Raw genomic sequence first — 17,393 nt, 5'->3', positions numbered from 1 at the left:
AAGTCCAGGCTGGTTAACTGTCATGGACATCTGGGAAGTTGGAGGGAGCTGTAATTCAACAGAATTAGCATGGCATACCAAAGTGGCTTTTAACTTACCTAATAAATCTCTTCCCATTAAACTTACTGGTGAGTTGTCGCCCATAAGTAGAAAAGAGTGCTCCAGATTTTGACCCTGAAAAGACACTAGAGCAGGTTGTGAGACATAATTTTGTTGCGTAATTCCAGCCACTCCTATGGTACTTAGGGTTTCTGTGGAGGGTGCAACATTAGCAGCAGCTGCATCAGAGGGAGTCAGGGTAGAAACAGTAGCCCCAGTGTCTACTAGCATCTCAGTTGAGGTCCTGTTTATTTCCATCACTGCCTTCGGATCTGGAGAAACAGAAAGAGGAGCTAATAAAAGGGGAATTAGTGTTTGTGTAAGTGTGGGTGGCTTACTTCCCTGTGAGCCTTGGTGTGGAGCCTCGCTGGCCTATTGTGGGTGCAGGAATGGTCCACCAGGGGGACCCATTTGCTGTCTATTCATGCCTCTACCTCCGCCCCCTCCTCTAGGAAGAGCTCCTCTCGACTGTGAAAGGGGTTGGTTCCTTGAGCTGCTGGAAAGGGGTGATAAACTGGCCACTGTGTGGGAGCTGGAGATAAAAACTGTGTCTGTGGGAGAGAGGAGGGTTGGGTAGGGGCAGCCTGCTGAGGCTGTTGCACAATCATTTGTTTTACAGCACCAGAATATTGTTTGCGTTTGTCTTTCTTTCCCTTATTTCTGTGTCTTATTTTATTTTTGTTTTTACAATCGGTGTCAGACTCTGAGCTAGAACTATCAGAGGATTCAGCATTTTGTTGATTTCTTTCCAAGTGTTTGGCTATAGCTACACACTGTTCTAGAGTTTTTACCTCCCACGCGAGGTCTTGTTTTATCACTTCTCTGGAATGTCTTTCTAATCCGTCAACGAATGCGTGCGGAAGAAGCGGGGCGAACTGCTCTGAGGTTAAGCCTGAGTATTTCTTAAATGTGTTTTGCAACCTAGTCACAAAATCTTCCACCTGTTCCTCTTTTCTTTTATGTAGTCCTGACAGTTTACCCCAATCTGGGTTGACTTTGAATTTAGTCTGTAAATCCTTCATTATTTCTTCCAACATAAGTTCGCCCCTTTCTTCTGTCTGATCTTTTGCAGCTGCGCTCTGTGCATAGAAGATATATTTTCCATCTATCCTCGAGCTTAGGCCAACGCGCCATACAAAAGTTGTACCAGTCACCCTGACAGGGATGGAAACATCCAGACAGTCTCTTTAGATATGTTATAGTCTGAGCCATTTTTATTTTATTTATTTATTATTATTTTTTATTATTATTATTATTATTTTTTTATTATTATTATTTTTTATTTTTATTTTTATTTTTATTTTTTTTATTTTTTTTGTTCCAACGTTTGAAAATTTTAAGCCAATCTATGTCAGGGTACCCTGTTTTCATTTGCATTAAGATTGATCTATCCGGAGTATTACCTTCGCCATCAGGCTTTAGTTTACTGGTTGATTTTCCCATTGTTCCTTTTATTTGTTTGTTTTATTTTATCACTTTAGCATAGCCTTTTTACTTTATCCTTGTTTTTGCAATTCTTTGCTTAATTTCTGTTTTCACTGTACTCCCTCAGACGTCTCTGAGGTTTCCCATGAAACCCAGAATTTTAGTTTAATATTCTGTTTTCACTGTACTCCCTCAGACGTCTCTGAGGTTTCCCATGAAACCCAGAATTTTTAGTTTCATAAATTCGTTCCCACTATTTTATACAAATTTAGGTACTTGATTTTATTAGTTCAATAAATTCGTTCCCACTATTTTATATAAATTTAGGTACTTGATTTTATTAGTTCAAAAAAATTCGTTCCCACTATTTTATATAAATTTAGGTACTTGATTTTATTCTTCAATAAATTCGTTCCCACTATTTTCTATAAATTTAGGTACTTGATTTTATTCTTCTTCTTTTATTTACCTTATTTTATTCTTCTTCTTTTATTTACCTTATTTTATTCTTCTTCTTTTATTTTTTTCACTATCGTCCGATGGTCAGAGTAGTTTCACACAGTTCTGGTTCTTTACCCAAAATTTATCAGGGATTCCGTTACCAAACCTAGAGCTCCCTTCTCACAACTCTATACTCTCCACCCCTAAACTGTCAAACTTTAGAAAAGGTGTTTGACTTACCTATTCCTCAGTTGATTTGGGTGGAGAAGTTGTTTCGGAGGAAACTACCCGGTTGATGTTAGGAATCCCATCCTCGTCGCCATGTAATTGTGGTAGAACTGGGCCTGCAGAAAATCAGCAGAAAGAGGAAACCCTCCGAACCTTGGGACGAGAGCAAATAAAAGAGACTTTCAGAATCTGTTGAGTTGCTAAGTCACCCAGTTTATTACATGCAGCATGGAGAGAAGTTCAGCTATGCGTACAGGATACACAAAGTAAGTTCTCTGCCCGCTCTTGGGGCGTACAATCTTTTATAGTGTGATCAAAACTTACAGAGGAGGATCAAAGAAAAAGGTGCAGCTTTATCTGTGTCAGTACCTTGTGGTCAGTGTATAAATATGTGAATGTAGCAGTAACTTGTCCTTGAGAGTTTTAAAAAAATAGTCCTTATAAGGAGCTGTTGTTGAGTCTGTGTACGTGAGATAAAACTCCTGTGGTGAGGTGAGTATCGTGCAAGGTTCGTGTGTTGCAGTGGTCATATAAGGACACGGTGCATGTATACGTGATATGTGTAATGCTATGTGTAATGCATTGGATCAGTTAATGAGCAAACATAAAAGTATAAAGAATATAAGATTCCACAGCTGTAAAGGGGAAGGGGAGGTACAGGATTAACCAGGGGAACAGGGTCATGGACGGATCCTGCAACAGGACAAAACTATCGTGTTTCACGTTATTGGAGAGATCTGGGAGAGAAACAGGAGAGGTTCAAACAGGGAGCAGAGCAAGACAAAATAAACAGCTGCACTTGAGAAACAAGCCCAAAGACGCTTATAATAAGAGGACCTGGCAACGCTGATCCAAAGGTTTCATCTGTTTTTGTTGGAATAATCAGTTGACACTTGCTGCTGTACCAACATACTGTTGTGAAAAGACCTCCGGGCATCAATACGTCACATGAAGTGTCTCTTTTCCTCTGAATCAGCAGAGGTGTTACTGCACATCCCTGGTGGTTTTAACTAGGAATTTTAAAGGAATTTTAAAGGAAGTGTCAAAGGTGTGTGGTGGGAGGGTGAGTTACTGGAGGTGTCTGAGTTAGTTCCAGAGAAACATCTCCAACCCCTCTCCACTCACGTTCACAGGAAGGAGTTTAGTACAGCTGCGATAGAGCTCAACAGTATGATTACCAGCCATAATGTCAGAACCATCCAAGGTAGACTGAACACGAGCTACCTGAGTGTTAAACGATGCTTTACGCTTCTGTAGGAGACACGAGTTCGTCTGATATCAACCTCGCTTTAAGAAAAACTAGATTTATTCACGATATCAAAGAACTACACTACCCAGGACAATAGAGTGTCACAGAGACGTCTCTGATTGGTTGAGCTAGCTGTTACCATGGCAATGTTTCCCGCCCTCGGCGCATTATGCAAACAGATAAGTTTTGCTAGCAGGCTAGCTAGTTCATTAGCTAACATGAAATGTAGTGATTAGCTTGTCATGCTGCAGTGAATGTAGTTTATTTATTCAACAACACAAACTAAACGATTAACAGTATAAACACGAGAACAACGACAAACGTTACATTCAAGAAGAAACGATCTCATTCGCAGTGGATTGTGGGATGGGTAGTTCGACTCCGGACAGAAAGTACGTACAGTCTTGTACCTTTGCCTTCTTCTTCTTCTTTTAATGCCGTTTTGGTGCTGAATTAAATGTACTGTAGTCACGAGTATTGAGGCAGCTGGCTGTCTTGGTTCCAGGCGCCAATCAGTTGATATAAAGATTTTATGAAAACTCAAGGGAGGATGTGAACGGGAAATTTACTAACATCCAAATAATCAGTGAGTATGTTCTTCTTCTTCTCTCTAGTTCTTGACTAAAACAGCTTTTATACACAAGGGGAGGAGCCGGCCGTCCCGTCCATGTAAACACGGCTCTGACAACAACACAGCCAGCGGGACTCGAGCTTCTCCCTCATTGTAGACAGTTAGGACTCAGAGAGACTTCGTCACCACCTGTTCTTTGCCGTCAGTAGGGGGGCCCTGAGAGCTCACAAACTAAAACCAAAGCAGAGGCACAATATGAGCAAATGTAGATACGACAGTAGGAAATCTCCCTTAAGGCCCCCTACTCAGGGCCTTAAGGGAGATTTCCTACTGTCGTATCTACATTTGCTCATATTGTGCCTCTGCTTTGGTTTTAGTTTGTGAGCTCTCAGGGCCCCCCTACTGATCCGGGGCCCCAAACAGACCTCTGCACGTCCTCAGTGGTCGTTTCTGTGGTGGAATTTCTGTACCTATGTATGAAGATTTAAGTGTACTAACATCATTATGTTTATTCACTGTTCTCTGATGTCAGCTAGAGTTCAGCTGTGACTAGAAACCAAGGACAGCTTAGTGTGTCGAGGGTCTTCTGCATGTTTGGTAGACTTAGTGTCTGTTCCAAATTAACATCACAGATGAGTTAAGGTCAGTGTGACTCTGACGTCAATCATGTATTTTCTATGTATTCAAAGCCTGTTGAAGAGTTTGGGAGAATTGGATACAGCATCAGACGTGTGCTTGATACTCCATCTCTGCTCCGGAGTATTCTTGTAGAGACTTTCATCAACGTAAGCCATCTGAGTCAACTGAGTCTTATTGTGTGAAGTCAAGTTCTTAGTAATTTCCTCAACAGTTTCTTCATCTGTGTGTGTGTGTGTGTGTGTGTGTGTGTGTGTGTGTGTGTGTGTGTGTGTGTGTGTGTGTGTGTGTGTGTGTGTGTGTGTGTGTGTGTGTGTGTGTGTGTGTGTGTGTGTGTGTGTGTGTTGGTGGCTGGGTGTGATCTTTTGTTTCCTGTTGTTCTGCAGACACTTTGCCATTTCTGAGAAACTCTTGTGTTAAACTCGACGACCTGTGTGTTTCTCAGTGTTAGTGTGTGTGTTTTAAAGGATGTGTTTCCTGTTCTTCCTTTCATTTCTTCTTTTCTTAAATGATTTCTCAGATACAGCAGGTCATGCACGGTGTGAATATTGAATACATGTATCTAAAGCAGATCATTTTCTCTGTTTTCCCTCCACCTGCTCACCTTTCTTGTTTCTTTCTTCTCAGCTCTCACAAACACAACAAACAATGATGAAACAGAATGCACATGAGGCTGTCAAGAGGTCTGAACAATAATTCAGCACAGGCTGTTTTTTTTTTATTGATTCATCACCAGTAATGGGCGGAGCTTTGACTTACTGCATTACGTGATTGGTTAACTTTAAGATTCAAGTTTATGATTCTGTTATTCACCTTATTAAGTCTGAATTCAGATTCTACTTGAAGATGATGATGGTGCTTCACCTCGTCCACACACACACACACACACACACACACACACACACACACACACACACACACACGGGTAAAGGTCGAGGGATGAAGATGAGGGTTAAGGTCGAGCTTTCTGTCTTGTGTGTGTGTGTCTCTGGGGGGCGTGGCTTCAATCAACACCAGGTCACTACTCACACCTGCAGCTCATCTGCTCATCTGCCTCAAGCTGAAACCCTGGGTTCAACTCGACTCATTGCCAGATTATTGAGTCTACTGAAGTGGTAGCTATGATGGGCTGCTCTTAACATTTGTTAGAGTTTGTTCCGAGCGTTTTTCAAGTGAATCCAAACAGATTTTCTCTTCTGTTGTCCAGATTCTCACCGGTGTCATCTCCTCCAGTCTGCTCTCCTCTCAGACAACTCAACCAATCACCTGCCTGCCTACAGAACCAGCTAACTCCATAAGTCTCCTCCACGCCGTCACTACCAGCCAGCCAGTCAGCCATCCACCTTTCCCAAACCCTGCAATAAAACCTCAAACCCTTCAACTTTGCTGCTGTGTCTGCTTTTGGGTCAAGATACAAACCGTAACATTTTGCAACTTTTTAATCCAGTAGATGTCGCCCTCGAGCTCCAGCATGAAACCAAAACAAACTGCTGATAGGCCACGCCTCCTCCATACTGAAGCCTCTGCTCTCCTCCAGAGACACACCTCGAGCTGCAATCACCTGTGTCCTGCATTGTTGTGTTAGCATGCTAATGTTAGCGCTCTTTAGTCAGCTCGTAGCTTCACATTGTTCTGTTAGCATGCTAATGTTAGCGCTCTTTAGTCAGCTCGTAGCTTCACATTGCTGTGTTAGCATGCTAATGTTAGCGCTCTTTAGTCAGCTCGTAGCTTCACATTGTTGTGTTAGCATGCTAATGTTAGCGCTCTTTAGTTAGCTCGTAGCTTCACATTTCATGTAAACTGACACAGAATGAGCGTGATCTAAAAACTCTTACCAACATCCAAATAATCAGTGAGTATGTTCTTCTTCTTCTCTCTAGTTCTTGACTAAAACAGCTTTTATACACAAGGGGAGGAGCCGGCCGTCCCGTCCATGTAAACACGGCTCTGACAACAACACAGCCAGCGGGACTCGAGCTTCTCCCTCATTGTAGACAGTCAGGACTCAGAGACACATTTACACAGGACAGACTTTATGATTTATTGATGAGGATCTGATCTGTTTTTCTTTTCTTTTCTAGTTTGAGGTCGCTCCTTGAAAGAGTGCTGTGTGTTGAGATATAAATTGCTTCATTAAACTTGACATGACTTTAAATGGAGGTGTGTAGCTCATGAACAGTCAGAAAGCACCTGTGCAGACAAAAGACTCGTCCTGCAGCTCCTGCAGTCCCTGACACTTCTGTCATTACATTTGTATTTTTTTCTAAGGAAGCAGAGGCAGCGCTGTTTGTCAATCATTAATCCACATCAAACTGTGACACATTTTATCTGCCTCCTTATTTTCTCTAACGAGCTGTGCTAGTTCCTGTAGGTTGAATATCTTAACGTGTGCAGCACTCTTTGATATGCATTTGACACGGTGCTTCATAAACACAATAAATGTAATCCAACAGGGACACAGATCTACAGGACGTCTCTGTTACAGTGGGCTTTAGTTTCATTATTACTCCAACTATTCACCCTGCACACAGAGCTACTCTGTTCTCTGAATCAAGTCTCAGTGTTTCAACACATCTCTGATTGTATCTCTTATCAGGAAGTGGGCGGCAGCGTGGAGCGAATCAGGCAAAGCGTGACAGCAAATTCCTCAGAGATGGTAAGAATTAACTCTTAGTTATCTAATTATTGTTTTATATACGCAAACGCTCATCTTCATCTTCATCACTCTGACCTTCACCCTCATCTTCATCACTCTTACCTTCACCCTCATCTTCATCCCTCTTACCTTAACCCTCATCTTCATTCCTCTTACCTTAACCCTCGTCTTCATCACTCTTACCTTTACCCTCATCTTCATCTTCATCCCTCTTACCTTAACCTCATCTTCATCCCTCTTACCTTTACCCTCATCTTCATCACTCTTACCTTAACCCTCATCTTCATCACTCTTACCTTCACCCTCATCTTCATCTTCATCACTCTGACCTCCACCCTCATCTTCATCCCTCTTACCTTAACCCTCGTCTTCATCCCTCTTACCTTAACCCTCATCTTCATCACTCTTACCTTAACCCTCGTCTTCATCCCTCTTACCTTAACCCTCGTCTTCATCCCTCTTACCTTCACCCTCGTCTTCATCCCTCTTACCTTAACCTCATCTTCATCCCTCTTACCTTAACCCTCATCTTCATCCCTCTTACCTTTACCTTTTCTCTAACGAGCTGTGCTAGTTCCTGTAGGTTATATTTCTCACAGAAACGTGGCTGAAACCATCCGTTCCAGATGAGGCAGTTAGCATAGAGGGGCTAACATTATTTCGGTCAGTTAGGAGCAGCTCTCTCACTGGTAAATCCCGAGGCGGCGGTGTTTGCATATACACCAACAACAACTAGTGCAACAACGGTGAGATAGTCTGAAGTCACTGCTCTCCTGATGTAGAACTACTGACTATAAAATGCAGGCCTTTTTATTTACCCCGGGAATTCACTGTTATGATCTTCACAGCAGTGTACATTCCTCCCAGTGCAAACACCAGAGAAGCCCTGAATGTTTTATACCGCTCCATCAGTGAACTGCAATCTACACATCCAGAGGGAGTTTTCATTGTGCCAGGGGACTTTAATCAGGCCAACATGAAAACTGTTTTTCCTCATTTCCATCAATATGTGGATTTTGCAACCAGGGGTGGGAGCACGCTGGACCTGGCCTACAGCAACATCAAGAAGGCATTCAAGGCTGCACCCTGCCCCCACCTTGGCTCCTCAGACCATCTCTCTGTGATGCTAATTCCAGCATACAAGCCCCTGCTGATCACGAAAAAACCCACAGTGAAGCAGGTGAGGGCCTGGCCTGAGGGAGCTATGGAAGCATTACAGGACTGCTTTGAATGCACGGACTGGGACATGTTCAAGGCGGCTGCTACGGACAATCACCAGACGTGTGTGGAGGAGTATGCCGAGTCTTTGTCTGCATACATTCAGAAGTGCATGGAGGATGTTAGTGTGATCAAGAACATCTCCACACGGGCCAACGAGAAACCCTGGATGACTAGTGAGGTACGTGCAATGCTGAAAGCCCGGAACAACGCTTTTAAATCTGGTGACATGGAGGCACTAAAAACAGCCAGAGCCAACCTGAACCGTGCCATAAAGGTTGCAAAGCGTGCTCACAGTCAGAAAGTGCAGGACTTCTTCGAGGACCCCACGAACGCCAGACGAATGTGGCAGGGCATCCAAGTCATCACAGACTATAAAGCTACTCCTCCCCCCTGTGACAACAACATCAACGACCTCAACGACCTCAACAACTACTTTGCAAGGTTTGAGGCACTCAACACCACTCCAGCGAGGAAATCTATTCCTCACTCCGATGAGCAGCCAATCAGCCTGGACGCAGCTGATGTCCGGAGAACCCTGAGGAGAGTGAACACCCGGAAAGCAGCGGGACCTGACGACATACCGGGACGGGTGCTTAAGGAATGTGCTGACCAGCTGGCTGGGGTTCTCACAGACATCTTCAACACCTCGCTGATCCAGGCTGTGGTACCTTCATGTTTAAAGACTGCTACAATTATACCAGTGCCTAAAAAATCCACAATCTCCTCGCTCAATGATTACCGCCCTGTAGCACTAACCCCCATCATGATGAAGTGCTTTGAGAGGCTGGTAAAGGACCACATTGTCTCCAGACTTCCCCCCACATTCGACCCGTACCAGTTTACTTACCACCCAAACCGCTCCACAGAGGATGCCATCTCCTCTGCACTCCACCTGGGCTTACAACATCTGGAAGAGAAGGACACATGTGCGGATGTTGTTTCTGGACTTCAGCTCAGCGTTCAATACAATCATCCCGCAGCATCTGGTGAGCAAACTGGCCCCCCTTGGTTTCAGCACCCCCCTATGTAACTGGCTGCTTGACTTCCTGACAAACAGACCCCAGTCTGTGCAGGTAGGCAACAACACCTCCAGTGTCATCTCCCTGAGCACCGGCTCCCCTCAGGGCTGCGTCCTGAGTCCGCTGCTGTTCACCCTGATGACCCATGACTGCTGCGCCAGGTCCACTACTAACCACATCGTGAAGTTTGCAGACGACACAACAGTAGTGGGCCTCATCCGTGACAACAACGACATGGACTACAGAGAGGAGGTGAAACATCTGGTTGACTGGTGCAGAACCAACAACCTGACCCTGAACGTCGATAAAACCAAAGAGATCATCGTCGACTTCAGGAGGCGCCAGCCCAGCCACACACCACTCCTCATCAATGGCACAGCAGTGGAGAGAGTTAGCAGCACAAAGTTCCTGGGGGTGCAGATAACAGACACTCTGACCTGGTCCCTTCACACCGGCGCTCTTGTGAAAAAAGCGCAGCAGCGCATGCACTTTCTGCGTCGGATGAAGAGAGCACACCTCCCTCCTCCTATTCTCACCACCTTTTACAGAGGCACTATAGAGAGCATCATAACAAACTGCATCTCTGTCTGGTCCGGAGCCTGCAGTGCCTCCAACTGGAAGTCCCTGCAGAGAGTGGTGAGGACGGCGGAAAAGATCATTAAGACTCAACTTCCTCCCATCCAGGAGATCGCAAAGATCCGCTGTCTGACCAGGGCTCAGAAAATCAGCAGAGACACCTCCCACCCCCACCAAGGACTGTTTTTGCTGCTGGACTCTGCAGCCTCCGAAGCAGAACTTCCAGGTTCTGTAACAGCTTCTTCCCACAGGCCATAAGACTTTTGAACACGAAAAAATAATCCCTCCATTCCCCCTCAAACCCCCACACAGGACTACCTCACTGGACTGTAAAACACAATATAACGTGCAATATATTTATCTGTATAGTATTTTTACTCATAGTTTTTCTTTTTATATCTATTTATATCTGCACCTTATTTTTATTTTTTATATGTAAATACATGCTGCTGTTTTTATCCTGCACTACAACGAGCCAAATGCAACGAAATTTCGTTCTTATCTGCACTGTAAAGTACAAGTTTGAATGACAATAAAGAAAGTCTAAGTCTAAGTCATCTTCATCCCTCTTACCTTAACCCTCATCTTCATCACTCTTACCTTAACCCTCATCTTCATCACTCTTACCTTAACCCTCATCTTCATCCCTCTTACCTTCACCCTCATCTTCATCACTCTTACCTTCACCCTCAGGGCTGGAGGGAGTGTAGACCTGGATCAGAGACTTCAGGACTCAGTGATCAGTAACTGGGAACCAGTGGAGGGAGATGAAGAGCCCAGTCGCGTGTACTGGTTTAGGTATCTACTGAAAGACTGTGTGTGTGTGTGTGTGTGTGTGTGTGTGTATATTAAAGTCCTTCATATTTCCAGCTGTATGTACCTCTTATTTTTTTTGTATTTATCTGATCTATTCTGTTTTATATTTGTTCTTTTCTACTTCCTACTTTGTGTTTTGCTGCAGCGCCCGATTTTCCCCCCTGAGAATCAATAAAGTCTGATCTTATCTCTTCTCATCTTTTTTATTACTTCGTGGTGTTTTAATTGTTTCCTGTGGAGGGACTGCACATGTAAACTAGCTCACAGCTAACTCTGGTACAACAAACATTCATGTTTAATATTGGACATGTTCCCTTTTGAAATAAAAAGAAATCAATACATTGAAGAGGCACCTTGAGAGGATGCTTTTATTCTGAAGGATTTCACCTCTTAAGGGGTTGTGGTTGTTTCCGTCACTGTTTCCTCACTGAGGAGTGTAACTGGAAAGTGTTCAGAAACTTCACTGACAGTATTTTGTGACGGACCAATAGCGCTGCAGAGAGCGTCTTAAACGTCCTCGCAGAGAAGAGTGTGTTCAGTGATGTTTCCTGTTCAGATGAACACCATGGAGCTCCTTCTCCTCCTCTCTCTCCTCCTCACCGGCTCTCTGTTCCAATCTGTGGAGGGTAAGAAATCTTTAAAGTTTATTTAATATTTCATATTTCATGTTCTGAAACTTCAATGGATGAATAAATCAGATGCAGGGAAACAGGATGCTGATTTTAAATTTAAAATCATCTCAGCCGGATGTGATCAGTATCCTGCAGTCAATAATAATCTTCATGTCATCATTCTGATTTTTAATGATCAGCGGTCGCTCTGCTGCAGGTGTGTGTGTGTGTGTGTGTGTGTGTGTGTGTGTGTGTGTGTGTGTGTGTGTGTGTGTGTGTGTGTGTGTGTGTGTGTGTGTGTGTGTGTTCTTTTGTTTCCTTTTGTTCTGTAGACACTTCGACTCTTGTGTTAAACTCGACGACCTGTGTATTTTTAAAGGATGCACATGAGGCTGTCAAGAGGTCTGAACAATAATTCAGCACAGGCTGTTTTTTTAAGATTTATTTTTGGGCTTTTAGTGCCTTTATTGTAGAGATAGGACAGTGGATAGAGTCAGAAATCGGGGACAGGACTTTTTTAAAAATTGGATGATCACCAGTAATGGGTGGAGCTTTGACTTACTGCATTACGTGATTGGTTAACTTTAAGCTTTAAGTTTATTATTCTGTTATTCACCTTATTAACTCATAAACGAGGGGTAGGGCTAAGGGGTGAAACAGAGCCTAAGTCTGAATTCACAAACCACTTGAAGATGATGATGGTGCTTCACCTCGTACACACACACACACACACACACACACACACACACACACACACACACACACACACACACACACACACACACACACACACACACTCACACACACACACACACACACTGGCTGGCTGAGAGTGTCTGCTGTTGTTTATCAGCTGCATGTTTTTCAAGTCTTCTCTCGTCTGTGCACATCTAAAAACAGGACTTGTTTTACATACTTGTGGGGGTTTGTGGGTATTTTGTTTCAAGTAGAAACTTGTAGATTGAAACACGAGATGATTTTATTTTTTCACGTTCAAAAACGGACGAGCAAAAGTTAGAAAATCTTTTCATTTCCTTTTTCCATTTCCAGAAACAAAATAACCTCTGCACACCTGAACGATTATACAAAGTTTCGATGTGACCGACCTTCATTATACCTGATGAAGGTCGGTCACATCGAAACGTATGACCCAATAAATGTGTCAGCATAAAGCGAGACAGAGTGCCGAGCCTTCCTCATTGTCTTTAAGAAAACAAAAACATGAAACAACTAGAAGACAGAAACAATAAAAAGGTCAGTTTTTTTAATATTCTGAGACCGGATGTGCAGCAGCGTCCAATGGACTGCGACGTGTCAGAGGTCCTTAAAGTCAGTTTTTGGAACAGTAATATTAATTTAAGAGAATAAGAGGCTGGCTTATTTTTCTGTGAGCCTCGCGCTGTTCACGGCTAAAAAGAGAATGTAACATGAATAAAATGTTTTAATTCCCTTTACAGAGATCCATGATCCAATAACCAAAAGATACACGGACGTCATGGCAACCGAGTGTTGAAATATGAAGCCAATATGAAAATGAAAAAACTGCAGTTCCTCCAGTGTCCACTGGAGGCTGTCTCCAAGCCTTAAAAGTTTCATTATCACCTGTAATAAATGTTTACAGCAGAAATAATCACGTTCACAGCCTGGTTCAAAAAGCAGTTTGGGTCTGAACAGCTCGGGTTTATTTTGGGACAAACTGTCGGAAGAAGAAATCAAAGAAACCAAAAAAGGAATGGGGGGGGGGGGGGGGGGGGGGGACAGAAGAAGGGAAGGACCGAGAGCAACAGCCTGATGCGTTGGCTCAGCACCTCCCCCTAAAACGACCTCATAAGTATTAAACTAAAGACTGAAAACAGGACTAGTGGAGACCACCAGCCAAAACTAAAACAACCAAACCAGCAGTTTAAGAAATAAATACATGAGAGGGGGGAAATGTGAAGGAAGATTGAGATACTCAACATGTGCTACCCCAAGAGAGTGTGTGCCCCCCTCTCCTCTAAACACCCCTCCAGAACCAGGAAGAGAGATAACAGGGTGTAACGGTCTGTCTCTGTTCCTGTTTCTGGAGGTTTGTTTGAGGTGAGGAGGAGGAGGCGGGGCTTCCTGTTCCAGTACTCCATCACACCAACATCCAACTAAATTTGATCTGGATGTTGTGAAACATCATTAAACACAAAAAAGCGACTCGTTATGCAAACCAGGACAGAGACATCCTGCAGAGGTTCAGGCTGGTCCTCTCTTCTGTTTCTGGATATAATGCTGCAGCACATGACTTCTTGCGCCGACCACAAGAAGCATGAAACCTGATTCAATGAGTCAATGTGCAGCACATGGCTCATTTACATCACGGTATTTTTCTGTGAAAACACTGGAAAGATTTAAAGTCTGGTTAGCAAGCCAGCCTTTCTGTTAAACATGCTGTCTGATCATGTTTACTGTTTGGTAGACAGAGGTAAAGATGATGAGAGAAATGTGCTTGAAGGTAACTTCATTCAGCTTTCTGCTTCATTATTATCTCAGGAAACATTAAAGTGACAGCTGATCAACACATGTAATAAGAGAGGGAATATAAACTTAATGAAAACCAGCAGGAGCTAAACATCAGGTTCATATGTTGATAATGTTTCATATTTAATGATAGAAGTAGGGTTGCCACCCGTCCCGTAAAATATGGAATTGTCCCTTATTTCACACTTAAACATTGCGTCCCGTTTTGAATCAATACGGTTTGTCCCGTATTTCCAATTTTCATTGAACGCAGCACCATTCAACGGATTCAACATCAGCTAGCTCCCGCCTACTCATAGCGGCAGTTGGTTTGGTTGGTTGATTTTAGGCATGAGGAATGAGTGCTTGTCATTGATTGGGTGAGAGCAAGTCATAGGAAATCAGAAGCAAACATGTCTGCGCCTGCGGCTGCATCTGGTACTCCGCCCTGTGCACCATTGAGACGCAAACGGATGCAAAGATACAGACGTGAGAGTGAAAATTCAAATGACTGGCTTGACAGTGTCAGTGAAAACGAATTCAAAGGAAACTGCTAAATCTGTGGCCGAGTGTTTTCTGTGGTGCATGGTGGCCTGTCGGACGTGCGACAGCATGCTGCGGGAGAGGAACATTCCCGCAACATCAGGACCAACAAACACCAAACTGCAGTCTCACAGTTCTGAAGCATCTCCAGAGGCAGATACAAGCTTATTAATAATAATAATAATAATAACAATAATAATAATAACAATAATAATAATAACAATAATAATAATAATAATAACAATAATAATAATAATAATAATAACAATAATAATAATAATAATAATAACAATAATAATAATAATAATAATAATAACAATAATAATAATAATAACAATAATAATAATAATAATAATAACAATAACAATAATAATAATAACAATAATAATAATAATAATAACAATAATAATAATAACAATAATAATAATAACAATAATAATAATAATAATAATAATAATAACAACAATAATAATAATAATAATAATAACAATAATAATAATAACAACAATAAGAATAATAATAACAATAATAATAATAACAACAATAATAATAACAATAATAATAATAACAATAATAATAACAATAATAATAATAATAATAACAATAATAATAATAATAATAATAACAATAATAATAATAACAATAATAATAATAACAATAATAATGATAATTATGACAATAATAATAACAATAATAATAATAATAATAATAATAATAACAATAACAACAATAATAATAATAACAATAATAATAACAATAATAACAATAATAATAACAATAGTAATAATAATAATAACAATAATAATAACAATAATAATAATAATAATAATAACAATAATAATAATAATAATAACAACAATAATAATAAAAACAATAATAATTATAATAATAACAATAATAATAATAATAATAATAACAATAATAATAATAACAATAATAATTATAACAATAATAATAACAATAATAATAATAAAAACAATAATAATTATAACAATAATAATATATGATTCTTTTGTAAAAATTAATCCTACTGATGAATCAACAGTATGAGATGTTAAAAAGGAATAAATGATGTTTAAGCTACCATAGTGTTTTATTTAATATATTTTTGTAGATAGGTTATTTCTGTAGCCTATATATGTCATCAATACATCAAGAATAGTCGCTTCATTAATACAATAAGAAAAAAGGTCAAAACAATATTGATAGTACCATTCATGATTTCATGAGAAAACAACAAAAAGATAGACAGGGAAGAATAAATAAATAAATACTATAAAATCCTTACTGTTTATTTAATTACAAATCTGTCATCCTACTCCCCCCCTATAAGTTACAGCAGCTGAGTTGACACAGGTGTACCACACGGTCAAGCACAACCTCAGCTACAACAGTGCAGACTGTGGACACAAACTTAATCAGAAGACACTCCATGATTCCAAAATTGGAAAGAAAATGTCTCTTGGGAGAACGAAGGCGGAAGCGATGGTCAAAGACGTCCTTGCTCTGAAGGCAGTGGGTGATGTAATTGGTGTGGTAACATCAGGTAAACCCCTCCCATTCTCCATACAAACTGATGCATCAAATAAGGGGAACAGGAAGATGTTTCCCATAGCTGTTCAGTACTTTAGGACAGAAAGTGGGATCACCAACAAAATGCTGGATTTCATTGAGAATGCAGATGAGTCAGCTGCTGGCATTACAGACTGTATACAAAAATCCCTCGATAAATTTGGCTTATCATTAGATCAAGTTACAGCATATAGTGCAGACAACACTAATGTCAGTTGTGGAATACACAACTCTGTCTTCACCAACCTGAAGAAAAAGCAAAAGAATCTTCTGCAAGAGAACTGCCATGCCCACATTGTGCACAACACAGTAAAGCATGCTCTCGACCAGCTCACTGTAGATGTGGAAAACGTTGTGCTAAAGATCTACAGCTTCTTCTCTTCATCTGCCAAACGAAGAGAGTCCCTAAAAGACTTCTGCCAGTTTTGTGATGTGGAGTTCCGGGAGATTCTGCGACATGTGACAACAAAGTGGCTGTCCCTAAATCCAGCCATCACCCGGCTACTGCAAACCTGGACTGCTCTCCGGTCTCATTTCATAAGCCTGGGGGATGAGTGTCCCCGACACATCAGTGCTCTGTTAAAACTCAGGGAAGATACAACTGAGGGAGATGTTGATGAGGTGGAGGTTTACCTCCTGTTCTGTAGTAACATCCTCTCCCTCTTTGAGGAAGTTGTAAAGAAGCTGGAGAGTGATTCAACAACTTGTGTTGAGTTATACTCCATCATGGATACATTCAAGAGAAAACTCACACACAGACGAGATGACCAGTTCTATGGCTACTTAACAAAAGTGAAGCTGCAACGTCTCCTCCCACATGATGCAAACAAGGCAAGGTCAGATTTCACTGCATTTCTCAACACGGCAATTTCATACATAGACAAATGGTTTGACTTTTCCGACAACAACTGGCTGTTCTCCCTGCAACCTCTCTCTCTGCACTGTGGCATGCTTACCTTCAGCGACCTTCAGCGATATTGAGAAGATCACTGATAAGCTCAACCTCATTGATAAAGTGAACATGGATGAACTATATGAGGAATGCACAACTGCAAATACCATTCTGAAGGAGCTCAAAGAGAAAGCAGAAGATGAATGGAAGTCCAAAGACGTGGCTGCAAGGTGGGTGGCTCTCTTTCATGAAGCTGACCTGCCCAACATGCTGGCCATCATCAGCCACATCCTGAGCATCTCGGCATCCACAGGATACGTGGAAAGGATTTTTTCAAGAATGACAAACAAA

The 17,393-nt window shown here is 41.6% G+C and overlaps 1 protein-coding gene across 7 annotated transcripts in view; it reads left to right on the top strand.

Annotated features, from left to right (window-relative positions):
- The window catches only part of LOC110003756 (V-set domain containing T-cell activation inhibitor 1), a 195,282-nt gene that overhangs the window by 142,890 nt on the left and 34,999 nt on the right, over positions 1-17,393 (top strand). For 2 of the 7 annotated variants that reach the window (XR_010666460.1, XR_010666459.1), the window contains exon 1: positions 7,314-11,563. The exons of 4 other annotated variants lie outside the window; for them this stretch is intronic. The gene's annotated coding sequence lies outside the window, so the exon portion shown is untranslated. Of the gene's footprint in view, positions 1-7,313; positions 11,564-17,393 lie in introns of those variants that run through there. One more of the 7 variants, XR_010666463.1, reaches the window with a different exon arrangement.

The sequence above is a fragment of the Labrus bergylta genome, chromosome 5 (genome assembly GCF_963930695.1).
Source record: "Labrus bergylta chromosome 5, fLabBer1.1, whole genome shotgun sequence".
NCBI classification, from domain to species: domain Eukaryota; kingdom Metazoa; phylum Chordata; class Actinopteri; order Labriformes; family Labridae; genus Labrus; species Labrus bergylta.
This window is presented reverse-complemented; position numbering and strand designations above follow the sequence as displayed.